The sequence below is a fragment of the Gossypium raimondii genome, chromosome 10 (genome assembly GCF_025698545.1).
Source record: "Gossypium raimondii isolate GPD5lz chromosome 10, ASM2569854v1, whole genome shotgun sequence".
Taxonomy (NCBI): Eukaryota; Viridiplantae; Streptophyta; class Magnoliopsida; order Malvales; family Malvaceae; genus Gossypium; species Gossypium raimondii.
In genome coordinates, this window is record NC_068574.1 from 39,410,765 (window position 1) to 39,431,774 (window position 21,010).

The 21,010-nt window shown below is 35.1% G+C and overlaps 1 non-coding gene across 1 annotated transcript; it reads left to right on the forward strand.

Annotated features, from left to right (window-relative positions):
- Window positions 1-1,365: 1,365 nt before the first annotated feature.
- LOC128034173 (small nucleolar RNA R71) lies at window positions 1,366-1,472 on the forward strand. Its single transcript, XR_008190305.1, has one exon. It is a non-coding gene; the product is annotated as a small nucleolar RNA R71 (small nucleolar RNA).
- The last annotated feature ends 19,538 nt before the right edge of the window (window positions 1,473-21,010 follow it).

The following is a 21,010-nucleotide window of genomic DNA, read 5'->3' on the forward strand; positions in this document are numbered from 1 at the left end:
ATCTTGAAAATAGACTTAGGCACCAAGTTGATACTCGCTCCTAAGTCACACAAAGCTTTACCACAGTAAGATTCACCAATGTTACAGGGTATAGTAAAGCTTCTTGGGTCTTTCAATTTTGGTGGTAATTTGTTCTGCAGGAACGCACTACACTCCTTTGTCAAGGCAACAGTCTCATACTAACTTAGTCGTTTCTTCTTGGACAGTATATCCTTCAAAAACTCCACATAATTTGGCATTTGTTATAAAGCCTCCACCAACGGAATATTAATGTGTAACTGCTTCAGAACATCCAAAATCTTCTTGAATTGCACTTCCTGTTTCTGCTTGTGTTGCTGCAATCTTTGCGGATATGCAAGTGATGTAACTTTCGATTGAACCAGACAACTTTTTTGAGTAGGTAAATCTGCATCCAAAGAAGATATTAAAATATCTGAATTCACTAAGTCAGGGTTTACCTTGTCAGAGTTTGCGGATTTTGATTCCTTTGGTGTAGGAACTCCAACAGCTGGTTGATTCTTCTCAACGAGCTCATCTTCAACACCAATCAATCGAGGTTCTAGAATTTTACCACTTCGCAATGCCACTGCCTTGATATGTTCTTTACCCAAATTTTTTGGATTCTCAGTATAGCTCAGCAAGGTTCCTTATGGTCTATTATGTAGCTCCGTAGCTAACTGACCCATTTGGTTTTCCAAATTTTTCTTTGTTGCTGCTTGGCTTTGGATCAAAGCATCATTCTTTGCCATGTACGCTTTCAACAAGTTCTCCAAACTGTTTGATGCCTCAGCTTGAGGTGGTTTTGGAGCTTGTTGATTAAACCCTTGAGATTGGTTGGGTCTTTGCTGCAATAAGTTGTTGTTTGGTCCATTTCCTTGGTTGCTCCCAGAAAAGTTAGGATGATTACGCCATGAAGGATTGTAGAAGTTAGACTAGGTCCTTGTCCACTCCTATTTTGATATTGGTTCCCTATATAGTACATTGACTCAGGATTTGATGGAAAATTCTCAAAAGAATGACCTTCCCTACAGTACACACAGGAAACTACTTCAAACGAACTTGGTGGCTGAGCTATAGAATTATTAGTACTATTAGCGGTTAATTGTTTTATCATAGAGGAAATAGACGATACCTGAGCTGATAACGAAGTGAGGGCGTCAACTTCATGAACTCCGGATACACGTCTTCCTGAAGTTGTTCAATTTGTTGGCCATTGATAGTTATTACTCGCGATCCTCTCGATGATCTCATAAGCCTCATTATAAGACTTAGAAAAAACCTGCACCATTCGCCGAAGCATCTACCATCAATCTTGTATATGCATTGAAACCATTATAGAATGTCTCCAACTGGATACAATGAGGAATCCTATGATGAGGACACTTACGAAGTAACTCCTTGAATCGCTCCCAAGCCTCATACAAAGACTCGTCATCCAATTGTTGGAAAGTTGTGATCTTGTTCCTTAACTTAGCGTTTTTGCTAGGTGGGAAATACTTAACCAAAAATCTCTTTGCTAATTCTTGCCATGTAGATATGGAACTTGGTGGCAATGAATTTAGTCATGCTCATGCTCAATCTCACAACGAGTATGGAAACAACTTCAACCTCAGTGTGTCTTCAGTCACACCAGCTATCTTGAATGAATCACTCACCTTCGTAAACAATTTGAAGGTGGAGATGTGGATCTTTCGTAGGCATACCATTAAATTGGCCCGCCGTTTGTAGCATTTGAAACATCATTGGTTTCAATTCAAACAGGTTTGCCTCAATATCTAGCCATTTAATTCCTGGGTTTAACTCATTGAAAAGTGGCACAGCATATAGTCTGATGCATCGATCCCTATCATCGGTAATGAGGAAAGGATTTCGTACATGATCGGCTTCATTACCTTGGTCTTGATTCTGATTTCCAAGGTCCATCTCGACTTGTCTTTGAACTGTTCGTTCACGTCTTCTTTGTCTAAAAGTTCACTCAATTTCAGGGTCTTCAGGGAGTAAATCGATAATTCGATCTATGCTCATAAACACCTGAAAAGAAACTCACAAAAATTAAAAAGAATAAGTTAGTAATGGTAGAAATAAATCAAATTAAAAACAAATAATTTCACAAAAAACAAATGACTATGGCAACAGTTGACAATCCCTGGCAACGGTGCCAAAAACATGTAACGCGTAGGTTTGGGCAAGTGTACGCAGTGTTATCAAATAATAAGTAAGTATCGAGTTATCGTCTCCATAAGGATTGTAATTGTGCTAAGTCACTTAATTTGTAAAATTATATTAACAATTTGGTAAATAAAAACACAATATAGTTGGGAAGTGGTGATTAAAATATATTAAACTAAATGCAATGATCCCTAATGCAAATTATCCTAAGTATGCAAACTATATGAATGAAATAGATTTTAGTAAAATTAAACACAATTTGAAACAATTATAACATAAATAAACTAGGACAATTACTTTAATTAAACTTAATTTATTATCAACATGCTTAATAACATTCGGAAAAACATTCCATGGCAACTCGATCTTTCATGAGTTTGGAAACCACATTAGGTTCTTTTGGAATCCTTTACTTAGTAAATACACGTTTTATTGGTCCTTATTTACTAAGGGTTTTTTAGCATTCGTGTGAGGTAACAGGGACATGTCAGGTTTGAAACAATTTAATCCCACAAATCTAAAAACTATACAGATAACAGAGCTTAGTCAAAGTTGTTATGCAACCTCCAATTTAATCAGATCAAGATCTAAATTGAGCATGCACATTTCAATTATGTGTCCATTAGTCGTCGTCTGGTCAGGATCGCTTAGCTAATTCAGGTGCATTTCAATCACGTATGATTGAAATACAGACTTGATTTTAATTGAAAACATGATCGATTGAGGCACAAACATTATAAGCATGAATCAAATAAATATTATTTAATCAAAGCAATCATCCTAGCTTAAATAAAATTAAGCTAACATTTTTGTAAACAAGAACAAAGAACACATAGCAAACATCTTTATATTAAATTAAAGAAAATGAAGATTAAACCGAATTCAGAGTGCCTGTCACCCAAGACTCTGACTGACGAGGCTCCTTCATTCCTTTGCTTTGCTCCTTTTCTAATGGCTCTCTAAGGTGGCCGGCCAAGGGTTCTTTGAGAGGCTTAATTGCTAAAATCTCTATGAAGAGATGATGCTAGGTGTGGGAATAGAAAAGGCTAAGAGAATTTGGAGAAAAGAGAGAATGATGAATGATGACAATGAATGAGGAATGATTGAGGGATGCTTGAGGGATGATGAATGAAGGAATGAGAGGATCTTATTTATAGGTGAGGAAAGGGGGAGTTTGCTAAAAATAGTGGATGTTAACCTCTTCAAATCTCCTCAAATTGTGGCTGGCCATGCTTAGTGGCTTTTAACTTGATTTTTTGCTTGATTTTTAAGAAATCAAGGACCTTGCAAGGACCTTTTGTAATTAAACCGAAGAATGATTTAAATGGATAGCCATGTGTAGCCGAATATTGGGTTGACTTGGTCTCCAACTTGGACGGTTTTGTAAACCAACAAAGCTATCAGACCTATCCATCAACAAGTTAGAGGACCAAAGAATAAAATTTATCCAAATTACTTAATTAATTAAAACCCAAATTATTAATGAAATATTTTAAAATGAATTATTAAATATAATTTTATATTTTATTATTTAATTTAATCATGCATGGCCCACTTTATGTCTTAAAAATTATAATATATTCAAATTAATATAAAATAAGCCATTTATTGCATGAAAACTATATAATAAAACATAAAATCACATTTTAATAATTTTTATGTCCTAATTTCATATTTTCACATATTTCATTAATTTATTAAACAATTACTTAGTTTTATCAATGAATTTAAGTAAAAAGATGATAAATTACATAGGAAAAATCCTATATATTTTTTCGTTTACAATGACAAAGATGCTCCATACAAAGTACAAAAAGATAAGGGGACAAGGGATCACCCTGTCGCACTCCTCTAGAAGGATTAAAACTAGAAGAAAAACATCCATTCAAAAACACTTAAATAGATGGAGAAGAAATACACTTCAAAATAATAGATAGTAAATTCTAAGGGATCTTAGCTTCCCTAAGTGAATCCTCTAAAAAATTCCCAGCAAACTCTATCATATGCCTTCTCAAGGTCAATCTTGATAGCCATCCAACCTGTCTTCTCTTTCCTTATACGCATAAAATGAATCACTTATTAGGGAATTTCTTAGGTTCAAGTCCTACCTAAGTTAGCATACTCTCAAAAACAAGATTTCTTAAAAAAATTCTCTAAGGCACCAAAGTAAGTGAAAGCAAACTCGAAAGACAAAATAAGCTACAAATGAACAAAAAACCACAGAAAAATAGTGCACACCAAGTGTTTGAGTAAATTCTCTCAAAAGTAATATACTACTTTGAAAGTTTACAATTGAGTGATTAAAAATGAGGGGAGAATGCCTCGATTTATAATTGAGCTTTCCCAAATTCAATGATACAGATTTAGTTACATTACGGTCAAGATTTGTGCCTATTATTAAGATGAGAGTCCTAAGGGATGTAAACTCTATACATATTTATTCCTTAGGATTTACATTAATTACCCTGGTAACTTTACTTTTACTGGAATGTTTCATTGGGCTCTCAAGGCTTCAATTAGATGGGCTTCTCTATATGTTCTGTGAGTCGAGTCCGGCCAGTTCAATTAGGTCAAGTGAGCCCCATTTAATCTTTTGACCTCTACGGGAAGTTCTCCGTGCAATGGTCACAGGCTTTGATCTGCGGCCCGTGACATTCTCCCCTACCCATTCTCACAATGCACTTGTCGCGTCCTCTAAGTGGCACTAGTTTGACTCATTTCAGAACGATCTCGATGCCTCGGCTAATTCCCAACTATTCTCTCTATCGGGTAGTTCCACCTCTTAGAACATTTTCCTTGGCTTATGTCTCCATCGTCACCTAACTTGCACTGTATTTTTCTCTTGTACATCACGATCATAGGAGGCCACCACTCTTACTTGCCCCTATTGTGACTGGCCTCAATTGGGATCCTCTTCATCCATAAAAATAGGCTTCAATACTCCTACATTGAACACCAATTTAACCTTCAGTATAGTTGCTAACTCTGGTTTGTAAACCCCTTGGCTTACCCGCTTTATAACTCTGAAAAGGCCCCTGTGTCTTTGCAAAGCCAAAGGTAACTTATAATATAAAAAACTATATATGTATTTGAGATGTACCTCACTCTTAGCATTTACTCTTTCACATTGTCCAGTTTGCATCACCCTTTTTCCCCTAAAGTCTGATGCACAAACCATCTCTCTCATAGGTGGTAGCCCTAATGATAACTCAAGAGGTTTCATATCAGTTTTCACTGGCTTATTCTTTTTCTTTCTGACCTTCTTAGCTTCGACAGATGCACAATTGAACCAAGCCTTTTTGATGCTCTATTTGGCTCATCATCCCCTTCGATGGCAAAAGACACAGACTTCTTTAAACAATCCCTCACCATATGTAGACCATCACAAAAGAAGCATTTCATTAGCTCTTTTGGTCCATTCTAGGGCTTCCACTTCCCATTAGGTAGTTTCTCGTTACCACCATTCTTAACATTGCCACAGTTTCCATTTCCATCTTCCCCATGGTCTCCCCCACCATTGCTCATCTCTTTAGGCTTGGATGACTCAAACATGTCCTTCCTTAAACCAAACTCAACAAAGGATTCTGCCTCAACCATTTCTAAAGTAAGCTCAATGATACCTTGTGTAACACCCCACTTAGACCGTCTAAGACATTGGTTTAGGTAATTGAGTCAATCAATACGATTTTAATAAATCAATCTTAAAAAAATGTTTGGCGGAGTAGTATTTGTAAACCAAAATCAAAGAAAATTTTAAAAGCATATGTTTCAATTGGTCACTTGACGGATTAAAAGAATTAGCGTAAATTTAACTCACATAATTTAGGACTTAGTACATTGGCGTATAGCCACCATTCATTATATACAAACGATTGGACTAAAGAAGTTCAAATCCACTTTTACATGATTCAGAATAAGAAATTAAAACTGTAACCCCCCCAAACTTGGCTTAGACATTATGGCCAAATTTCGGAAGCCACATTAATTTCGTTAAAAAAAACTTCTTGTTATTAAAAACAACTATGTTTAAATCGTTTTTATGAAAACTTAAAATTTATTTCTAAATAATTTAGTATTGTTGTAAAACATTTAATAAAACATGTTTATTTGAATAAATCATTAATTAAATCGAGTATCATCTTAAACATTAAATTAAAGAATTTGCAACATCAATTTTGATTATTACTTAAAATGATTTTGATAAAAATATTTTGCAATTGTCTCTGAAAATACTTAAAAATACTTTAAACTATAAATTTATCTTAAATTAAATAAAACCGTTAAAATTTCTAATTAAGACATTTATAAATTCATTTATTATGCATGCATAGCAATTAATAAATCAAAAGTAAAAATAACCCGTAAACGTTAAAAGTCCAATGTCCAAAACAAACAAACCCAAACAGTTTATAATTTATTTTATTAAAAATTGTATCCAAGAGACTCCTCCATATGCTGCATCCAAGTCCTTCGCACGTGTATTATCTGAAAAGTTTATGAAAACTAAGGGATGAGCTAATGAGTTCAGTATGAATTTTATAATAAATTAAATATAAAAAAGCACATACATAAAATAGAAAATAACCAGCTTTTATGCACATGATTCTGGCAATGCAATTTTGGTAAAACAATTATGCAATTTCTTTTAAAACATCCTACCCATAGCTGCTACACACCAAAAGGAGTTCCCCAAAACTCATCCATCCAAAACACACCAACACATATGTGGACGAAGCCACCAAATTTGTAGACAATCTGCCAAAACATATAGTTGTGGATAAACCACCAACTAAGTCATTCTAGGTTGCTTGGTAATGATGACTCGCCACCCCAGGTTGCCTAGCAACGATGGCTTATCAATATGCAATTAAACTGCCACATCTTCCTCCTTACAATTATCTCAACCCCATGTAATGCATCATGGCATACAAATCTCATTGCAAATCAATAGGCATGATAATCATGCTTTCATGTACATATAAATTTCAATAGACTTGGTGATCCATGCTTTCCAAAATGAACATATAACCATGATTTTTGCACAACATGAGATTAGAAAGAAATTATCAATTCATAACAATATTTATCATATCATATCACTAAAAGCTCAAGTAAGAATATAACTTACCTTATAACCACAAATTCACTCATTTCAAATAACAAAAACATTATGCTTTCATTTGTAAAATAGATCGATAAATTATAGTCAAATCCTTACGTATTTAACTTGTATAAAATGCAAACCTTTTCCAATTTGAATCGTAAATCCCACTAAATCTTGACCACTTCCAATCCAAGAGAATATGAACATTGATTCACACCTAAAGAAACCATACATGTGGTTAGAATTCCCTTATCTCCAATAAAAGAATTTCCCAAATAAAATCATCTACTAACTTCTCAACTTATAAAACTTACTCCTTTATTCCAAGATGAACACTTTTAAAGTTGATAACTTTAGTTGGTGTCGGGATATAGTTTAATGAAAATATTGAGTGAATTGAATTAGTTTTCATGAAAAGAAAAGAAAATAGATGAGATTATCAATAAAAAATTAAAAGAAGAAATACAAGAAACTTGTTACCCAAATATGGACAAATATGTCAAAAGTTGAATAAGTCTCCAAGAGGAACTTTAAAATTTCAAAAATAGAGAAGTATTAAGATCTTTTAAGTGACAATCAAAAGAAATAGAAAAGGAAGAGGAGAAAAACAAATAAAGAAATAGATTTTTGGATTATGGTACTAGAGTGATGATACGATTTTGATGTGGTGGTGGTGTGGTGGTGCTAGGATGGTTGAATGGTGGTGATTAGGTGGTTGTATGGTGGTGATATGGTGGTTGTTCAGTGGTGTTTCAGTTTAAAGTTGGAAAATTAAGCATAAATGAAAGAAAGAAATAAGGAGGAGCAACCATTTTGGGCGGCACAAAGAGAAGGAGAAGGAGGAGAAACGAGAGAAAATTGTTGTGAAAACAAAACAAATGCAAGACTAAAAAGGGGAGGAGTGGACGGTCACCAAGAGTAAACTCCCAACAAAGAATTCATGGAGGGGACAAAAGTGTTATAGAGAATTAAGCACAATTACTCTAGAAGTTTCACCTTTCCAAATTTTAAAATATGGGGTTACAAAACAAAATAAAAATAAGAGTTACATGCTTAAGGTTGGACGATTTTGATGCTATGGATACTTGAACTTGGGTAAATTAGGAGTTACTTAAACTACTTAACCACTAAACCACTTCTTAAGCTTTGTTAAATGCTAACTACATTTATTTTTAAACAAGGCATAACACAAATTAGGATTTTGAAACAAAATTGCTCAAAATAGAAAATGAAGTGAGGGAAATGACTCGAATTCAGATCTTCAAGGACAACTCCACCGCTACTAATTCACTAGACTAAATACTTATTATTATCTAATGCACAAAGATAACTTTTAAAATTTGGGGCGTGACCACTCTTGGTTCACTAACCCCAATTTCTACTAACCTAGTTTTTGGGATGTGACAAAAACCACAGGCCACCCCGACTCAATATACATATTACAATAGAACAAAGAATGGCTCACAAAAGATTCCGTTGGCTTGTTGAGTCCCTTCAAAGTTCGCTTTCTCTATAGGTCCTAAAATGATAAGGGAAACTAAGTAAGTTCATAACGAACTTAGTGAGTTTCGAGGATAAATAATAGAATTTTGAAAATATTTTTCAAGAAGTGAAATTTTAGCTAGGCTTTTACCAAACTTAGTAATACCAACAACTTACACACGAATACACCAATACAGATGTATAAGATCCGTTGACGAATCCTTAACACCTAACAATATAAGGTTCATTGGCAGACACAAGCCATTGCTAAATGCAGTCATCCGTAACTTAAATTTCCATGCAAATGTTAGTCATGCCAATTCACAAAACACAGCAATTTCATACCACAACGAAGTTAGTTCACAAGCGGATACTATACACTGTTAGGCACAAAACGCGCGGATAACCATTCATCTAATCACTATTTATGTGCATTAACTTACGTAACACTTACATGCTTTACATGGACTATTCATGGACCCCTTCCTTACATTAGGTTTTGATCCAAAAATCACTCTAAAAATCATAGTAATGATCAAATGAAAAAATATTTCATATATCCAACCGAACCTCCACAAGTCCTCCTTGTTAATTCGAACACTTACGTGTTCCTCCGCAAAGTCAGGGCATTCTTCATTTGTGGTTTTCATTTACATTCATTGCCGGAGGTAAATATCATTTCATATCATAATCTCCATACATATATTCCATCACATCTCAATAGTTTCCACCATTTCTCCCCTTCCACCATTCAAGATACAGAGCTTGTGCGCCAAGAGTGTCCATTCACAACCATTCATCAATATATTGTTTTTATCATTTTAGCTTAATATCACAAACATGCATTGTAATACCCCAGCTCTTGTGGGTACAAGGTCTAACGTAGTCTTTTAGTAGTATGATTAGTGGAGTGGTATTCGCCCAACTGCCCCTTTCTGGCATGTAGAGTGGGCGGATCCTGTTATGTGTTTAAGATGATGAGGGCTCCATGCAAGGTTGCTATTGTTTGTTGGAATAAATATCTTATCAAGTGAATTAGTATTAAGGGTTGAGTCCATTTCAAAGGTATTGTGCACCTTTTTCTAGTGGAGCTGTGCAAGTTAAGTTACAAGGTAAGCTGGTTAAGAGCTAATCGAACGTGAACCAGGATAGTTAAAGATAAGGGGAAATACTCAATTAGGTTTCTTAGAAGCTGTGTACTTTGATAAGACAATTCAGTAGTGATGTGACATATGTCAAGTTCCAATAAAGACTTGGACTATTTTAATAGGTCTTCAAGTTTGATTAGTGGGAGTCCTCTTCTTCCCTTATTCAAAATAATGAAATCTAAGGCTAGGGGAATCAGAAGTATCCCTTTAAGTTGGATCAGAAACCCTAAATTTATCAGTAATATTTCCATGCCTAGGTAAGCTTTGTGGCTCTAAGTAGATTTGTAAGAGTGAATGGAGAAGTAAGGCCTTGTATGGGGGCTATCTGGGTTTGAAATAATTGTAAAGGTTATTTGTATAGGTTTTAATGGTGATTATCTATTTTATAAGGCAATGTTTGCTACAGTCCTTGATTGAGTGTTGGATCTAAAGTCCATGTAACTATCTAAAGTTGTCAGGTAAGTTCCAAAGCTGACTCATGTGTGTGTATACTCGTTTATTCTAGATACTCCTGTGAAGAATCGTATAAACCATGAACTGAGATTATAAAAGAATAGTATGATGAGTATGTTTATATATGAATGTTGGATTAGACTTGCATGCATAGTTTGTAAGAATCTGACAAGTGTAGAGTATGTGATAAGAAATCTGGAGTCGGAGATATGACTGTAAGAACATGTATGGAATGTGTAATATGAGATGTATGTCAAGTTTGGTGCTAATACATGAAAAGTCTGTTAAGTGTCTGTGTCTATTCACTGCGACGGAGTCTAAAAGGTGTCCATCGAGACTTTAAACACAATCTTTGAAAGGAAACCCCGTGGTCATGCCACCATATTGTGTAAGACCATAGCTAGGCTATATGGCATCATATAGAAAAACCGTACCGTGTAAGACCATAGCTGGTGGGTTATGGCATTCTATGAAAAGAACTAAATGAAGTTTATTACCTAATGGGGTTCTCTGTGCAACCTAGGACGATGATGGGCAAACCTCACAAAATATGAGTCTAGGCGAATCCCTATTGTGAACACACCAGAAAATGGAAGCCTTTATGGCAATCTATGAAATGAAAGCCTTTCTGGTGGTTTAAGGAAGGGAAAGCCCTTGTAGCAAATAAAGAAAGGAATGCCTTCATGGTGCACACAAAAGAATGGCCCTTGTGGCAACCATCTAAGCGAAATGCCTCTGTAGCGGACCCTGAAAAAAAGAACTGGTATTCCTGGCGAACTCTGAAGAGATATTATGTATGGAAGATTGTGAAAGAGTGGTAGGTATAACAAACTCTGAAGGAAAAAACCCTTCTAGCGTACCATATTATACTTTCGATAAGATATTCTAATGAGTTTTCTTTGTGGTGAGCTCCATATGAGTTGTTGGGGCAAATCCTGCATGATCTTATGATAAGAACAGAGAAACTAAAATACGCTAGAGCATGCGGCAAACTCAAAGCATGGGCGAGTTAGACTTGAAGAACAAATCTGAGTAAGGGATACATCTGGTAAACTGAAGAAGGTTATATTTTTCTATAATTATTAGAGGAAAAAAGGGTGTCCTCCAGTAATGATCAAATCATATACTTAAAGAATGTATATTCTACCTATGTACGAAATCATTCATAGATTTTGAAGAAACAATGGCTTAGGGTATGAATGTTAGAATAACAGTATTATGTTTGTATGGGTCTTTGGAATAGGGATGCTTAAGGAATCACTAAAGTGCAGAGTAAAGAAAGTGAGTTATGTATCGAAGATTTGGAGGGTAAGGCATGATCCCAGAATTAGTTGTGACATCTATGGTATGAACAGTGGAACTTTAGGAAGGTATTCACCAGAGACAAGTTGAAGAATAAAGAACAATGAGATGGTTAATTGAATTTCCAGATACAATGTGTAACAACCATTGAGGTAATTGGTACTTATCTCACTAAGTTCTCATGAACTTACTCCTATGTGTTATACTACAAGTAGATTGATTTGGGTCTTCACCAGGAGCGATGATGCCAAGGCTACACCAAAGGAGCGGTGTATCGGGCTACTATGCATACAAAGCAAGTTTGTTGGCATGTTCGAGTTTGAGTTATTTTATACAAGTCTTTTACGTGAAACAATTACAATAGACCAGGATAACAATTCAATCATAGTCGTAAATAAATTATTTGTGTATACCAATTAAATTCCCGTATTATTCACACTTATGTTTTTCTTAGAGAAATTTATAATTAAACGATTGTAATAAAATCTAAATTTGTATAATTGAGTGAGTTACATATGTACTTGAGTAGCAACACCCTAGATTCATATCCTGTTCATCGAATCAGGTTTGGGGCATTAAATGCACGGTTTGATTTTGCTAATACTAGAGAAGCAAAAGCCTGCTAGATGGCGGATCAAGTGAAATAATTCGCCAAGTGATTCTGCCCAAAATCAGTCTAATATTGCTTATCAGATGGACTAACTTACAAGATTACGCCACCGCATCAACCAATCAAAAATATGAATTCTAAGACTTGGGGTGTGACAATTCACCCACCCTTAGAAAATTTTGTCCCCGAAATTTCTTACCTACGAAAAGATAAGGGTATTGCTCTTTCGTAACATTTTTTCTTTCACATGTGGCCTCTTCTACTTTATGATTTCCCCAAAGGACCTTCACCAAAGGAATCCTTTTGTTCCTTAGATCTTTCACTTCCTTATCCAAAACTTGGATAGGTTCTTCTTCATAAGATTGATCCGACTCCACTTCTAAGGTTTCTAGTTACACCACATGGTCCGGATTTGAACAATATTTCCTCAACATCATATTCACAGCTCTGGCAGTAGTGCTAGACGATACACTACAAGTCCCACCTACTCTAAGACCTCATCAGGTCCGATAAATTGCAGACTAAGCTTGCCCTTCAATGCAAAATGGATAACCTTCTTATAGGGTGAGACTAAGAAAAACTTTATTGCCAACCTCATAGGAAACTTCCCTCCTCTTACGATCGTATAAGACTTTTTGCAATCCAGAGCAACCTTTAATTGATTCCTAACAATTAGAACATTTTATTTTGTCTCACGAACTATGTTGGTGCCAACTAGCTTTCTTTCCTAAGCTCCATCCAGCATATTGGACATCTACAATTCCTTCCATACCAAGCCTCAATTGGAGACATGTCGGGGCAGGCATTATGGTTATTGTTGTAGGTGAATTCAACCAATGGCATATATCTTTCCCAGTTCATTTTGAAATCAATCACATAGCTCCTAAGCATGTCTTCTAAGATTTGTATCACTCTCTTAGACTGACCGTCCCTCTGTGGATGAAAGGTTGTGTTGAAACAAATTTTTGTTCCCAAGGATTCTTGTAGCTGCTTCCAAAACCTGGATGTGAACCTCGGATATTGGTTAGATATGATATATGAGGGGATGTCATGTAGGCAAACTATCTATGAGATATAAATCTTCACGGGTCTTTCTGAGGAATAGTTTGTACGAATAGCTATAAAGTGAACCGATTTGATAAGCCTATCCACGATCACCCAAATTTCATTTTTCTTTAACACACTAAGAAGTAAACCAGAAACAAAATTCCATTCAGGAATTTCTGGCAGGTAAAGCTTTCCCGAATGAAACTAGTCCTCCACTTTTACTCTCTGGCAGGTTAGACATTTCGCTATGAACTCAGATATTTCCCTTTTCATCCCCGACCTCAAATATAGAATTTTCAAATCACAATACATCTTGATGCTTCTTGGATGAAAGTGAAAATGGTCCCTAATGAGCCACTTTTATAATTTTCTATCTAATTCATCCCCTTGAGGAATGTACAATCTCCCCATAAATCACAGTTCGCTTCCCTCACCAAGGCAAAAACTTTTCGCATCACTAGACTCTATATGCTACTTAATCTCACCACATATTGTATCCTTTGATTATGGATCCACAATCTGGGAAGGAAAGATAGGTCATACCATCAGTTACACAAGAAGTGATTCGTCATCCGCCAAGCGAACCTGGTGCTCAAAGAAGCCAATGCTACAAAAAAATTTCTACTCAGCACATCCACCACCACGTTTCCTTTTCCTCGCTGGTATTAAATCGTCAAGTCATAGTCCTTTATTAATTCCATCCAATGTCACTATCGTAGGTTCAAATCCTTTTAAGTAAGTAAATACTTTAGACTCTTATGGTATGAGAACATATGACACTTCTCCCTATACAAGTGCTGCCTCCAAATTTTTAGTACAAGCACAACAGTGGCCAATTTTGGATCATGCATTGATAGTTCTTTTTATGCGGTTTAAGTTGACATGACAAATAAGCGATGACATTTCCATGTTGCATAACCAAAACTCACACTTACTAAATTTGGCGAAAATTTGATTCTCTCTAAGAACATTTAATACCACCCACAATTGTTCTGTATGCTTAGCTTCACTCTTGGAGTAAACCAAAATATCATCGATGAAAACAACCACAAATCGAATCAAATAGGGCTAAAAAACCCTATTCACGAAATCCATAACTACCACAAGAGTATTATTCAAGCCAAAAGGCATTAAAAAAAGCTCATAATGCTCGTAACGAGTGTGGAATACGGTCATTGGAACATCGTCGCCCTTAATTTTGTCTTGATAATATCCGGATCGAAGATCGATCTTGGAAAATAGCTTAGCACCTTTCAGTTGATCAAACAAGTCTTTGATCCTTGGTAGTGGGTACTTATTCTTGACGGTTACCTTATTCAACTGACGATAATCTATGCACAATTGGAGTGTCCCATCCTTCTTCTTCACAAATAGTATCGGTGCACCCCGTAAAAAGACACTAGGTTTGATCAAACCCTTATCTAACAACTCTTGAAGTTGAGTCTTCAAATCTCTCACTTCAAGAGGCGTCATTCAATAAGGAGCACATGAAATAAGAGCAATATTGGGTGCGAATTCAATCAAAAACTCCACATCACTATCAAGTATAACACCCGGTAGTTCTTCTAGAAACACATCTGGAATTCACTCGCAACTAGAACTCAATCAATATCCTTCCTTACTATTGTTGAGTCTAGAATGTAAGTCGAGTAGGCATCCTCGCCTCTTAAAATCAATCTTTGATATGTGATAACAAAAATTACATGGTTTCTAATGTCGCATCTTACTCCAGAAATAAGCATTTTGTTTTAGCTACCAATTACAGACCTTTTTCATGGAAATCAATAATCGCATCATGTCTAACAAGCTAACCCAAGCCTAAAATGGCATCAAACTCATGGAAACTCAACAATAACAAATCAGCCAAAAATATATGTTCGCCAACTTCCAGCGGATAGTCCTGAATTACTCTATTAAGAACAATACTATGACCTAGAGGGTTGGTAACCAACACACTTATCTTGGTAGGGACTACTTTGAAACTCTTGGCATCTACAAACTTAGTGCAAATATATGAATGGGTTGAACCCAGATCAATCAATGCATGAATGCCAATGCCAAATAAAGTAAAATTGCCAGTTATCCCATCTAGAGTCTCTGCATCTTCTTTGGCTCACATTACGTAGGCTCTAGATATGGACTTTGAACTAGGACACAACAGTCCTTCTCTAAACTCCATGAGTGGTACGCGAGTTCATGACTATTCATGGAGTATTTGTACTTATTGCTCTATATTTCAACCACCTTTGTTTGGGTAATCTCTCACAAAATGATCAGACGATCTGTAACCATAACATACACCCGCCACTTTACAAGAAGTACCAGCATGACTCTGCCTACAAGTGCTATAAATAAGAGTCTTCGCCTTCTTAGAGCCACCAATGCTTGCCATAGAAATGGCTTGGCGAACACTTTGGTCTCGTTGGAATTCAACAGTCTGAAAAACTCTAAGAGGTGCTTGGGAAAAGCTCTTTACATCTTTAAGCCTCCTAAATCCAGTCACCAAAATAGTGCCTGTTGCCCCACATTTGTTTCTCTCACGATCCTTGACCTTATTCCTTTCACGGACCATCATCTCCATCCTTTGGCCTTTACCATCAAAACAACAAAGTCCCTAATATCTAGCGCAAACAACAACACTCTAAGCTCTTCATTTAAGCCCCATTCGAACCTAAAAAAAGGTCATCATCTATCGATACCATCTCTTAGGTATACTTGCTCAACCTAATGAATTTGCATTCATACTCCAAGACTGTCATCTTCCCTTACCTGAGTTCTAAAAACTCCTTCTTCATTTGCTCAACGAAGAGTCGATTGATGTACTTCTCACAAAATTTATTCAGAAAGAATTCACAGTTCACTTGCTTTTGGGAAGTGATGCTTATCACAATGTGCCACCACTGGTAAGTCTCTTCTTCAAGCAAATAAACAGCACCACAGAGGCTGTCAGATGGGGTACATTGTATTTCTTCCATTACCCTGCAAACTATTGAGAGTCAGTTCTCTGCCACAACAGGATCATTGTCCTTTCCTCCATGGAACTCCTTCGCTTCTCTTTCTAAATATCTTCTACAAGATCTCCTCGAGACAGGTTCACCACTAGAATAGGAGGTGTAGGAGCTACTGGTTCAGCCACTTCAACTGGTCTTTGAGCTGTGAAGGATGGAGTAGCATTTACAAATCAGTCAATAGTAGCTCGAGAATTTGACAACGTCAAGATCAAGATTAACTACAAAACACAACCTCAACATAGGATTTCAATAAGGGACTAGCCAGAAACCTGTAACATGTATATCGAGGCCTGCTACTAAATTTGGTCTTCTGAGAATCGGCTAAATCAAATCTTTGATACCAATAAAACTGTAACACCTTACATCGATGTCTAACCGAAAAATGGTGGTGTTACCAAAAAAACAAAAATCATTTCGTAATGAGCAAGACATTGGTTTTGGTAATTAAGTCAATCAATATGATTTTAATAAATCAATCTTAAAACAACATTTGAGGGAGTAGCATTTTTAAACAAAAACCAAAGAAAATTTTAAAAGCATACGTTTCAATCGGTCACTTAACTGATTAAAAGAATTGAAGCATAAATTGAAGAAAATAATAGTAATTTTAACTTGCATAATTTAGGACTTGGTAAATTGTTTTATAGCCATCATTCATTATACACTGACGGTTAGATTAAAGAAGTTCAAATCCACTTTTGCATGATTCAAAATAAGAAAATAAAACCACAGCCGACCCCGAATTGATATACATGTTACAGCATAACGAAGAATGGCTCACAAAAGAGTTCGTTGGTTGGCTAAGTCCCTTCGAATTCAAATTTCTATATAGGTCTTGAAATGATAAAGGAAACTGAGTAAGTTCAAAACAAACTTGGTGAGTTCCGAGGATAAATAATAGACTTTCGAAAAAAGTTTTCAAGAAGTGAAATTTTAGCTAGGCTATTACAAAACTTAGTAATACCAACAAGTTACACATAGATACACTAAAACAATTGTATAAGATCTGTTGGTGAATCCTTAACACCAAACAATTTAAGGTTTATTAGCGGATACAATTCACCGCTAAATGTAGTCATATGTAACTTAAATTTCCATGCGAATGTTTATAACACCCCTAACCCGTATCTGTCGCCAGAATAGGGTTACGGAGCATTACCGTACAAACGAAACATTTAAACATACATTTCATACATTATCATAAACACTTTATAAAATAATGATTTACCTACATATTGTCCTTTAATCCAGCCCTCGAGGCCCTAGAAATACCTTAGAAATGATTCGGGATTAAATTAGAAATATTTGACAAGTTTAAGAGAAAGTTAGAAATTTAGACTGCGGGGGTCACACAGCCGTGTAGCTAGGTAATGCGGCTCACACAGCTGAGACACACGCCTGTGTCTTAGGCCATGTAACAATTGAAATAGGGACATATGGTCGTGTCCCAGCCCATGTCCTCACCCGTATAACTCACTGAGTTAGGTCATACGGCCAAGCCACACGTCATTGTGCCAGGCTGTATAACTCTCGAAATAGCCATACACGTCCGTGTGTTAGGCCGTGTAACAGTCTAACATGTATGCATTAAAACCTATAGGGGACACATGGCCGTGTCACCTGGCTATGTGTCACACACGACTGAGTCACACACTCGTGTCTCAAGCCGTATGGACATGAATTTGCCAAAAATCAAGTCATTTCCAACACCAAACCATGCATACACCTAAAGGCATTTTGTGCACATAAAAGACATAAAAACCTTACCAAAACATGCATATAATGACCAATTCAATAGCCATAAAATCAGTCAACCAATATGCCATTTCAAGGCACCTCACAAACAATATCAAAACTTAACTACACATGCACATTTGTTCACATTTCCATCATCAAACATAATTCAACTTCTAACAAAACATGCCACAATTATGACCATTAACACTTCCATCACAAAACATGTCATTCAGTCATTCAAAACATGCAACATGATATAGTCACAATGACACAAATCAACAAGGTATCAAATGTACCAATATAGTTAACTTACATAATGTATACATACCAAATCACCCTCAAACCATTTTCAAACATAATAGCCTAGTTCAAATATGAACTAAAACATGTCACAAGTAACCATTTTCTAACTATCATCAACATGCCAAGTGAATTGTATCAACAAGCACTTTAAAGTAATCAACATCACATAACTTGGTAAGGTATCAAAGTATAACAAACCAATATAGCTTTCCAAACCTTACACATACCAAAACATCATTAACACATGCACTATAATACCATTACAATCGTCTTATACATGCCATTATAAATCGTAACCAAATTACTCAAAAACTACCAATTTGTCCACCAGATAGTGTGATAGATCTCCAACAAACTTCCAACCAATTAAGCTTTCGATAATTTGTAAAGTAAAGGAAAATAACTACGTAAAAAATGAATGCTTAGTAAGCTCGTATAAACTTTAAACATAATATTCCATTTCAATAATAAACTTTATAGGATAAATATAAACCTATACCAATGCCATAGGATTTATAAAACTACATAACCATCAACTCACAAATGAGTAAGTCCACCAGCATCACATATATTTTCCATTCTTAACATAATAGGATTTTATAAGACATATTACGCAATCATCAACCTTTTCCTAAGATTATGAACCATTCCATTTACTTACTTTCCATTCCATTCCATTCCAAATACTTAACATAAGCCTAAACAACATTATTAATTCACGAGTTAGTGTATTTATCCATGATATAGGTAAATTTTTCCATAACATAAATAGATTTCTCACATATAAGTACATCATTTAACTCATCAATCCTTTCATATCATCATAGTACATCCCAATTATGAACTTACCGTTTCACTCCCTTTTCTTACTCGTTTCATTTGCATAGTACAAAGAGTAAGCATAAAAATCAACCATAACTACAAGCTTGGCACAAGTCTAAACATCATCATCATTACACAAGTTAGTGCATTTATACATAACTCTTTTGGGATCAATCATATGATAAGTCATTTCATGAGAAAATACATCATTTAATTCATATAACTTTTTCATGAACATAAGTATATTTCCATTGAAGTTTACCATTTCAATCCTTGTCATTATTCATGATATAGTTCATTTGAACACTTACCATTCCTTTCCTTTTTATGCTCGATGAATCACTTAGAATATCAACGGATACTTATGAAAGCTCACACGAAGTGTGCTTAAACATATAATCGCAACCTTTCCTTTACATCGTTACTCACACAAGCTATGAAATGGGTCTGCTCACACGAGCTGTGGGTCAAAATGTAGGCTACACGGTGTTGCTCACATGAGCTGTGGAGTATCTGCAACAAATACAGGGCCTCAGCCATGGGTAGGACATTCAAGACCAGCACCCAAAACATGAAAACCCTAATGACATGTCATTTGTATCCTATGAATTCCTAAGGTTCAACCGGGACTCGATAACCGTCAATTTGTCATAATGTGGATACATTCACATATATATTGATTTATTAACATTAAAAACAACATAATAAACATTTAATTTAATAAACATTATAATGATTACAATTCATACGAACTTACCTGGCTAAATTGCAACAATGACTGAGTGCAGAGGCTATTTGGTAATTTTCTCTTCTCGATTTTACACTTGTTCTTGATCTAAATTAATAATTTCATTCAATTCATTAATTTAGACGGTAAAACCAATTCATTTTTTGCAATTTAATCATTTTTTATTTTTTTACAAAATTACCCTCAATTTTTTAGTTTTTTAATTTAGTCCCTATGTCCTAATCATGCAAATAAACCAATTTTATTGAAAATCCATACCACCGGAATGTTGATAGCATCCATTACAGCCCACATTTGTAACAATTTCACACCAAGTCCTTGAATTATTATTACTTTAGCAATTTAATCCTAAACATTTAAAACATTAAAAATTACTTAACAAAATACTTATAAATAACAAATAATACTTCAAATTCATCATTTAACATCTAAAATCACAAATATTCATCAATGGCAACATTCAAAAATTTTAACAATTTTAAAAATGAAAGTACAAGCTAGCTAGACCTAATTACAACGATTTCAAAAAACATAAAAATTACGAAAAATAGATAATTTAGAGGCTTACATGCAATGGGGCATTGTTAGCCGAAACTCCAAAGCTTCCACGGTGGTTCGGTGATGAACAAAACAAAAATGGAGAAGAAACAATTATGTTTTCTTAATTTTTACTTTTAACATTATTATAATAACTTTTAATATAATATAACATATATAATTTATTAAACCATTATACATATAAACCGTGCACTAACTTAAATAATGGCTAATTTCCATATTAAGCCATCCCATTTAATTAAATACCCAATTGGCGCTAAACACTAATAACAATTATTTTTTGCACTTTTTACGATTTAGTCCTTATTTAATTAACCATTTAAACATCAAAATTTCTTAATGAAACTTTAATACAACCTTAATAGCACTCCATAAATAATTAATAAAATATTCTCAGCTCGGTTTATAGAAACAAGATCCTGATACCTCATTTTCTAAAACCACTTGACTTTAGGGTCATACCACTTGAACCTAATTATTCTCTCAAATAGCATAAATTACTCATTCAACATTTAT